This window comes from Parasteatoda tepidariorum, chromosome X2 (assembly GCF_043381705.1).
Source record: "Parasteatoda tepidariorum isolate YZ-2023 chromosome X2, CAS_Ptep_4.0, whole genome shotgun sequence".
NCBI classification, from domain to species: domain Eukaryota; kingdom Metazoa; phylum Arthropoda; class Arachnida; order Araneae; family Theridiidae; genus Parasteatoda; species Parasteatoda tepidariorum.
Genome location: NC_092215.1, coordinates 5,552,791 through 5,563,149, shown reverse-complemented (window position 1 = coordinate 5,563,149; position 10,359 = coordinate 5,552,791).

The window sequence follows — 10,359 nt, the reverse complement described above, 5'->3', positions numbered from 1 at the left end:
TTATTTAAAAATTGCTATGCACCCATATTTTTATTCACCTTCATCCATCAGAACAATTTTGTACCAAGATTATTATTTTGTAGTACAATCAAGTTTCTATTGAGCTTTTTAAGATCAATGTGAAACTGAACTCTTTTAATAGCTGCCTCTTTCCTTATTCAAAGTAAAGTATTGTTAGCACTTTTTATTGATGCAATAATGTTCTCTACAATGAAAAGCTACAATTAAGTGATTAAATTCCCTGCAATATTTAAAACTTCCAATTGTGTGTATGTCCCAATTGTATTTTGTTTTAACTGTCATTTTAAATTGGCATTAGTTACAAGTGTGTTATTTGCATCTTGCACATTGTTTTTTTTAAAACATTTGAAGAGTGAAAATTATTAGTGTTTGTTAAACTATTATTTTTTTCTTTGTGCTAATTCTTTTACAGGTTTATTTTCATCACAAACTATGTATTTCTATCTAAATATATATTAAGTTTATTTATATTATGGTAGACTACTCCTGAATATCCGGCTCTTAATTCTGTGACATGGTTACAGAAAATCCTTCTGAGTTATATGCAAAATCATTTCACCATTTGAAAATCAAGATCATTTGAAAAGAACTTACGAAGTTGTATAATAATACTTAAAGTATTAAGGATTTTCTAAAACTTAAGCTATTTTGCCAACACTTCAGTCCTATAAATGTAAGCCTACTGAAGTATTTATCCTTATAAATTTATGTTTTCTCCCCTTCTATTGAAGCAATATATTTATATCCCTATTTTTTAGAGAAATAAAAAGAGAATTAATTTTTGCTTTAAATTTAATTTCACATCAAATTTTCTTTTAATATGCATTTTAATCACTTTGTTTGTTACTTCAAATATTTATTTTAAAATTTACCGTTCATATTTCAATTTCTTATAAAACACAAATACCACTACTATAACTTTACTATTTTCTTTTTTGAAGATAAAATTTTTTAGTGATTAATCAGATGATTGAGAACATTTTGTTAATTAATTTATGCAATGCTGTTCACTTCTGCAAATGATATCGTTAAATTCTTATTTTACACGGAATGTTTTGTAAATAATTTTAAATTTATTTACATATTTTTGGAGTGATTTTTTTTCATGTGAGAGAAAAAAATTTTCTTTTGGTGATCAAAAATCTATTTTCTAAATGTTTGAAATGTTCAAGATCTGTCAGACAGTTGGTTTGCTATTGGTTGATTTCATAACTTAAGAGTTCAAATTGAATTCTTTACAGTTTAAAGTATATAAATGTGTTTATATTCAGTATCCTATTTATTTCTGTAAAATCTTCCAATACTTCTGCAGTTTTATTAGACACAGTTTTCTAATTATAAATGAATCAATTTATATAATTTATTTGTGAAAATCAAATTCTAAGTCATATAGAGTTTTTCTTTTATTTTAACCTTTGGGTGTTGTTTTTCAATGTCTGTCTGTGTCTAACATTGCATTTGTCTGTTTTTTTTTGTTTGTGTTTCATACTTACTGTTATTTTATTTTTGTAAAATACAACTGAATTATCAGGTTAAATCTTATTTTTTCAAATGTGTGTTTTTTAGATGCTTGCAACTCAAATATAATTTTGGCTTTATTAAAATTTTGAGTTAAGTATTTTGCTTATGATATCCATTCTGTATTCATGCGTATTGTATTGTTTTAATTTTAAAGAAACTTTAAAAGCCTTTTAACATTTAGCACCTGGGCAATGCTGTAGGATTTTTTTTATTGTTGTGCACCATTTCTCCATTGAGTAACAAAAGAATAAACCACTGAAACGTTAAGTAAAATGGTTGAAAATTTTAGGTTACACACTTATCAGGTTGAAGTATACTTGAATTGCAAGTATTCACTGTGAAAGAGTTATTTTAATTTATACATCATTTCAATTTATTTTGTAATTGTCAAAATGTGCAAATGTAAATAAAATATATTTTTCATAAGTATTCATGGTAAAAATAAGAAAGTCCCAGTTTGAACCCTGCATGATGAAATATATTCTGTATATAATGCTCATGCTTTAAAAAGCTGGTTTATCCCATATTTATGAAAAATAATTATTAACAAACTGTCAGTGAACATTAAATAGACATTACTGTGATATTTTTATTTCAATGAAAGTATTTAGCAATAACAAAAGTCAACTTAATTTTTAACCCCTTTAAGCATATCATTATTTACCTCATTACTGTGCAACTGATATTATAACTTGATAAATGTTCTAATATTAAAAGCATTATATTTTCTTTTATTAACCTTTTGCTTATGGCACTTAGCATGATAACACCTGTTATTTTGTTCCATCTGTTGTACTAGCTGTTACAAAGGGTTAAGATGTATGTTCACTGTATAATAATTCTGCACATTCACTCAATGTGAATCTGTTGTTTTGCTGCAAGATGCTCATATAAATGCCCATTTTTTTGGGACCTGTTAATTTTTATTATATTTCTTCGTATTATATTTTGTACAAACTAATATAATAGTTTAATTTGTAAATTTCCTGAAAGCATTTTCTGTTAGTTACTGTAAAGTTAAGAATATGTGTATTAAAAATATATAATTTTAAGTATTTATATGACTTATGTTCCAAAAGTGCCAATTTTTGCTATGCTCATTCTTTATAGTTAATTGAGGCAAATCAATATAGATATAGGTATGAAAGGATATACCACAGGATTTAACATTAGTGGATTTGGTTTATGTTATTAATGTATCTGATATTTTAAATTAATAACTACTCTTAACACTGTTTTATTCCATAAAGAAATACCACTACTGTACAAATCATTATATGAAATTTTTACACAATTTAAAAGAGTTGGAAAGCTTGAAAAAGGTCATGGATAGTTTCTCTGTTTAATTTAGTTGAACAACGGGTACACCACTTATCTTTTAAAAAATTACTTGCATTCGCAAGTAATTTTGGTTTGTGATGCATATTAGGAAAAATATTGCAGTTTATAATTTTGCACTGATTTTTTTTCTGCCTATATTAGTGAATCTGCTTATTTGAATATCTTAAACATTAATTTTTTTTCAATCAACTTATTATAAATTATTTATAAATTTTACTAAAATGTTTCTGTTATGTCTATTTCTAAATCTTATTTATTTTTATATTCTTTTTCTGAATCTTTAAGTTAATCCAAGTGTTAGGCATACTTGTATTGAAAAGTTGTGTTAAAAGTATCACTAATTGTCTACATTATATTTAAAGCAAGATTTAATAAAATGCTAATAAATCATAGACCTCTGATTTTCCAATTGAAACAAAAAGCAATTTTAGCTCTTTTTAAATATTATAAAAGAAATAAAGTTGAGATACTACATATGTATTGATCAAGTATAGAAAGTTAAAAAAAAAGTTAAATATTTAATGAAACAAAATATTTATTTTTCAAAAAATTCAAATATTAAAATAAAATTTGTATTTTACAGAAGTGAGACATAATTTTACATAAAGATCTCTATATTTCTGAAAATTCTAAATCTAGCGTTGTCATTTCAGAAATACTACTGCATAATGGATATAACAAAAATTATTTATTAAAACCCTTGCTAAAATTTTATATAATACAAAGTAACAATTTTGGTTGATATTACAAGAGACCTATGTTCTACAAAATTAAATCTCTCCAATTCACTGGGAGTTAAACATTATTTTTTGGTGTATTTCTATAAAATACTGTAGGTACTATAATTTAAAGTGATAAAACAATCATGATCAGTACATGTTATAAATTTGTCGTTAGTCTTAATATTTTTTTCTCCATATTTATTGCTTCTAGCTAATATTTACAAACAATTATGTATAATGAAACATTTATATGGAAATTAAATTTTTTGAAAAATAAAATAGGAAAATACTTTTTTATTTAGTCTTATTATCATTATTTTAACTAATGTTAATATTTATTTCTTCAGCTTTTGATTTAATTTTGAGATTGTAAAATGAAATAATTTCAAATGCTTAATAAATAAATTTCCTTAGTTTCATTTTGATAATTTATGCTAGTCTTTATTTATTGTATTTATTACATAGCTTAATTTTTCTGTAAATTATTCAATATTTATGATAAATAAACTTACTTTTGGGACCTGAAAAAGATATTGAGTGTATTTTGTAATGCTTTATCTGTTTGATTGATAAATAAAAGATAGGGTTGCAAGTTTGTCGCGGGCACGAATTCCTGAGAATTAACGTTTTTTTTAAGCCTGCAAATATTTTGATTTACCAAAAATTTTCTAAAATGTGAGATATTTCGGTTTTTTAATATTACAGTTTAGCATCAATTAGCTCTTTACTGTTGGTTCAATATTGATAATGTATAAGGTCTTTCTACTACAACATTTCTGTTATGCCACAAGCCTGGCATGCAACATCTTGACACGAATTCCTGATCACAAACAAAGTGGTTTCCTTCTTGCTTGTTATATGCTTTTATTATTTGTACCATATCCATGTCTTTCAATGCATAACACCAAAACTTTTCTACAGCTGAATTTAAGAAATTTTTTTCCAAATTTAGCTTGAATTTTCTGCAATTTTTTGGTAGTACTTATTCCCCCGCTACAAGCTTGCAATGTTAATAATAGATGTTTTTATTTTTTTTAATATGTTTATTTTTTCAGAATAAGAGTGAGAATTTGAAGTATAATTTATGTATTTATTCCTAAAATAATTATTTCCATGTAAATTAAAATGCTAAACATTTTTGTGCGAGTTATATTTAGATTCATTGAATATGTTTTTGTTACAATAATTTTGTTTTTTTTTTCTGTAATTTTTTTTTTAGATTCAACGAATATATGAATGTGTGTCTTGAAAGTTTCAAATATAAATGTCATGTTTCAATGTCTTATACTCATTTTCCCATGCAGCTATGATCGTATAATTTGCGAAATTTTTTTCAAGAATGGCGACTGAACTAAGTTTCTTTTTACCATTCTTAACTTTTTGCAATTTATGTTTTGTTTATGGAGTTAATAAATTATGCAGTGAAAGATATGTAAATCTACCAACTCGTGAGTTAACAGAAATAGTATCATTCTGTTAAAATGTTATCTCTTTGAAATGATCGTACAAAAGAATTTCATAGATATATTATATAAAAATTTAAGCTAGGTATGAAACTATATACGGCTACTTTAACTGTCTTATACACATATTAAAATGTGTAGATCTAATTGATAATAAAAATAACATTCTTGTGCTTGTTCAGGTGGAAACATAAATAATGCACTAAATTTACGTAAATTAAACCTTTATTGCTGCTGGGTTATCTATGTTGTTGTACAATTTTTTTTAGTCTTTGTCAAAAGAAAACCACACTACAGCAAGTGTATTAAAACTTATACTGAATGCTAATAATTACATTTAATGCTAATAATTCAAATTAGAAATTTAATAAAATTGTTTATTTTTTCTCAGTTACATTTTTTCAAAACTTTCTTTAATTTATTAACTACAGTAATAAATTCTTTATTACTATGTAAAATGCAGTGTTTTTTTCTCTTTCAATTTCAAATATTTAAATTTTCAATTGTTCTTCGCAATTCTATTGAATACTGTTCCGTATTTATAAATTACGCTCTTGGTGTTGGAGCATCTCCCTTGGCGCACTGTAATTACACCAACTTGGCAAGCACAACCTTTTCTAAACTCAGTCTATGTTTGTACGCCAACGCAGTCCACGCACATACACCCTAAACGGAAATGCTAATAGACTCATTTTAGTAAAAAACACATTTTTACTGTTCATTTACGCTACCTCCGCACATTTTGGTCCTTAGCGACGCGGAGGTGATCCAGATCCTATGGAATACTTAAAGTGTTATGATTGAATTTAATAAATTCATTCCGCTAAATATGGCAAATATCATAGCGCTAAACCGCAAGCCTGGCAGCATCAAAAAGCCAGCTGACGAAATTAAATAATGTTCTCACAAAAAGACGAGACAAGATGGACATCTCTGAGCTTCAGGCTCAATTGGATATTGTGCTTAGTATCCAACAGAAATTCGAAACGCTAAAAGATGACTACTACAAAATCGCAATGGAAGATTAAAGTTGAGGCCTCTCTTTTCGAAGTGGATAACGACATTCAAAAATTAGAGGTAAGCTTTAAAACCTCTATGCAAAATCAAAGTGTTGATAATTCTATTATCAGTGATCAGCCTAAAAAGACGTAAATTAAACTTCCGAAAATTCCACTTCCGTTTTTCAGCGGAAAATTCGAGAAATGGAACTTGTTCCCAACACAATTCAATAGCCTAATTAGTGAAAATCTTGAACTTTCTGACTATGAAAAATTACATTATTTACGCGGATCTCTTAAAGGAGAAGCTAAAATCATAGAAACTGTTGACGATAACTTTTCTTCACTATATTTAAAGCGTTAGAATAACGCTATGAAAACAAAATAAAAATTGTTAACTGTCGTATCAAAAACATTTTAAATATTCATCCCTTAAAGTATGAATCAGGCAGGGATCTCCGTAAAGTATTGGATAACATTTTGAAAAACCTCAGATCAATAAAAATCTGATTTCGAACGAGATGAATTATCCAACGCTTTATTATTAAATATTGTACTCGATAAATTAGACAGAGACACGCGCAAACAATTTGAATTAACATTGAAAGATAACGATGTGCCTGAATTTGATAATTTCCTCGAATTCTTGAAAGGAGATGTCAAATTTTAAACAATATTCAAACTAACATTTCTTCTAAATTTAATCCCGATATATCGAAATCTTTTTTTGTTAAAGACAAATCTCCTAAGTTGTGTATCGCTTGTAAAATACAAACACACGTTCTGTATCATTGCAATGCATTTAAAGAAATGAAGTTTTAAAAGTTTAGATTATTTACAAAGAATCGCCTTTGTAAAAATTGTTTAAGTGATTTTCACCCATTATCCAAATGTAACTCCAAAAGTTCTTGTTTCGTTTATAAGAAAAACTTAAATCATCGCACATTCCTTCATGAATATTCTACACCGTCAATCATGACAGCTAGTTATGACATTCAAGAGAATGAAACCAGACTCGCGACGCCTCGTTTTTCTGTTACGGAATTAAGAGCATTTTGATAAACACAGCAATAACATATGTCAGAGAAGCATAGGCGTCCTATACTCAGCTAGCGAGAGTTCTTTCCTCTCGCCATCCGCGCAGACTTCTTGGGATTGAAAAAAACAAGAAATAAACATCCCGATTTGCGGTTTGAATGATACATCATTAAATATAAAGAAAAAAAGTATCAGCTTTTTTATCGAATGAAAATAATGATTCGCATTGGGAATAAATTTATTAATTGTTACCACTGTAACAAATTTCACACCTTCTAAATGTTTCGAACTTGAACATTCCCACGGGGAAGTTAAATTAGCTGATCCATAATTTTTTATTCCTCAAAAAATATACATTCTATTAGGTGTAGAATTATTTATTTCATTATTGAATGGCGATAAAATAAAACTGGCAGACTACTTATTCTTGCAATCAAGTTGTTTCGGCTATCTTGTTTCAGGTGTTATTTCAAACAATAATTTTTATAACACTCCAAAACATTGTTTTTCAACTAAAAACTTAGACATTCTTATTAAAACTCTCAAACGCTTTTGGGAAATTGAAAAAATCGAAACAAACGAAACTTGCAGCGATGAATTAAAATATTGTAACGAACATTTCGCGAAATCGCATTATAGGAAACCGGATGGTAGATACGTTGTGGAAATGCCATTCAAACCTGATTTTTCCGAAGGAATGTTAGGAAATTCTAAGACAGTCGCATCAAAAAGACTAGACCAGTTACGGACGCGATCCCGCCATGCTAACGCTTTATTCAGAATTCCTCAGCGAATATGAATTGTTACAACATATGGAAGAGATTAAGGAAAATTCATATGTCACAAACGGATACTTTCTACACATCACGGTGTGTTACGCCCATCAAACAAAACTACTTAACTTCGTGTAGTTTTCAACGCGAGTGCGAAAACTTCCTGTGGACATTCTTTAAATGATTTATTGTGCAAAGGAGGAGTGTTTCAGGAAGAATCTCTTCTCGGTCCTAATTAGATTTAGAAAACACGCTTATGCATTTACAGCAGATATAATACAAATGTTCAGGATGATTGAGGTTAATCCTCCGCAAACCGAGTTTCAAAGAATTCTATGGAAGAACAGTAAAACCGCACCAACTAAAGTTTATGAGTTGCGAACTGTAACATACGGTACGGCATCCGCTCCCTACTTAGCAACAAGGGTTCTGCAACAACTTGCCCTATAGGAACAGAAGGACTTTCCTTTAGCGTCAAAGGCAGTACTTCAAGTTTTTTATATGGATGATAGCCTCTCTAGTGCTCCAGAACTTAGCGAGTTCGAAAAGCTCAAATCTGAATTAACACAGCTGCTCCAACGAGGAGGCATGACTTTGCACAAATGGTGCTCCAACAAGGCTTCATCAACTGAACTTAAGGAATTCTCGCTTGGCCAAAATTTTGATGAGATAATGGTCAAACCTTTAGGAATGTTTTGGAACAGTTTAACGGATTCATTTGCGTATAAGGTTACCTCCAGTACAGATTGCAACTACACCAAACGAGAAGTATTTTCACAAATAGCTCACATCTATGACCCACTAAGACCTGTCATTGCCAAAGCTAAAATATTCATACAGCAATTGTGGTTGCTTCAATTAGACTGGAACGAAACACTACCTCCAGATGTATCCAAACAATGCGAAAACTTCATTAAAACTACCGGATATAGAATGCATTCATGTTCCCAGATGTTTCCTGCAAGTTCGTAAGGTTGCACGGATTTGCAGACGCATCTCCAAAGGCTTATAGAGCCGTGATTTACATACAAAATGTATATAACTCCAATGAAGTAACTACTCAACTTCTTAGTAGTAAATAGCGGGTTGCACCACCCAAATCCATGACAATCCCTAGGCACGAGCTTTGCTCCTGTCTACTTCTCTCAAAACTTACACAGAAGGTCATAGCTGCAATATGACTCAAAATCGACTCATAATACATTCAGATTCAACAATATCCCTAGCATGCATAAACTCTCCTTCTAATTTGCTCAAAACATTTGTAAGCAACCGAGTGTCTCAAATCCAGCAACTATCTAAAGATTTCCAATGGAAACAAATTCCATCAGGGCTTAACCCCGCAGACTTGATTTCCAGAGGACTTGATGTTAACAGAGGCGTATCTATGGAAAGAAGCGCCTATGGCAAATCTCTTACTGGCGCCCTTCCTAAAATATTAATATTCTCTTTTTTTTTCTTAAATTTTTTTTTTTGTCCAATGCAAAATAAAAGCATTGTTTGAAGTATTTAACTCTTTTGACAATATTGCAAAAAGATTGCATTAAATTTATAGAAAAAAAAAACGAATTGATAAATAAATAAATATTAAATATAGCAATAAAATTATTTCTTTTTAATTGTTATGCGTTCACATGTATTCGAAATCCTCCTAGGTAAGAAATAAAAATACCTTTTCTATCATATTTATAGAAGGTTCTATTGCGTTTTTTAAATTGCCAATAAAAATTCTAACAAGTTGTTTAATTAAGCACTATTATATTTTAAAGCTTTACAATTATAATTTGGTAACAAAAATACGCACACACAACAAATGTAGCTCTGAGTTAAAGAAGAACTGTAATATAACCGGATGATACCTAACATTTTCAAAATTAAAACTGAAGGAAATTGATTTTTTTTAAATNTTCTCTTTTTTTTTTTCTTAAATTTAATTTTTTATCCAATACAAAATAAAAGCATTGCTTGAAGTATTTAACTCTTTTGACAATATTGCAAAAAGATTGTATTAAATTTATAGAAGGAAAAAAAAAACGAATTGATAAATAAATAAATATTAAATATAACAATAAAATTATTTCTTTTTAATTGTTATGCGTTCACGTGTATTCGAAATCCTCCTAGGTAAGAAATAAAAATACCTTTTGTATCATATTTATAGAAGGTTCTATTGCGTTTTTTAAATTGCCAATAAAAATTCTAACAAGTTGTTTAATTAAGCACTATTATATTTTAAAGCTTTACAATTATAATTTGGTAACAAAAATACGCACACACAACAAATGTAGCTCTGAGTTAAAGAAGAACTGTAATATAACCGGATGATACCTAACATTTTCAAAATTAAAACTGAAGGAAATTGATTTTTTTTAAATAATCACGCTTTGCTAACGTCAAAACAATAAAATCATCGCGATATAATAAATTCATTAAACATCACAATGTAAATGATTTAGATTTGTTGTGATAGTTACAAATAAAA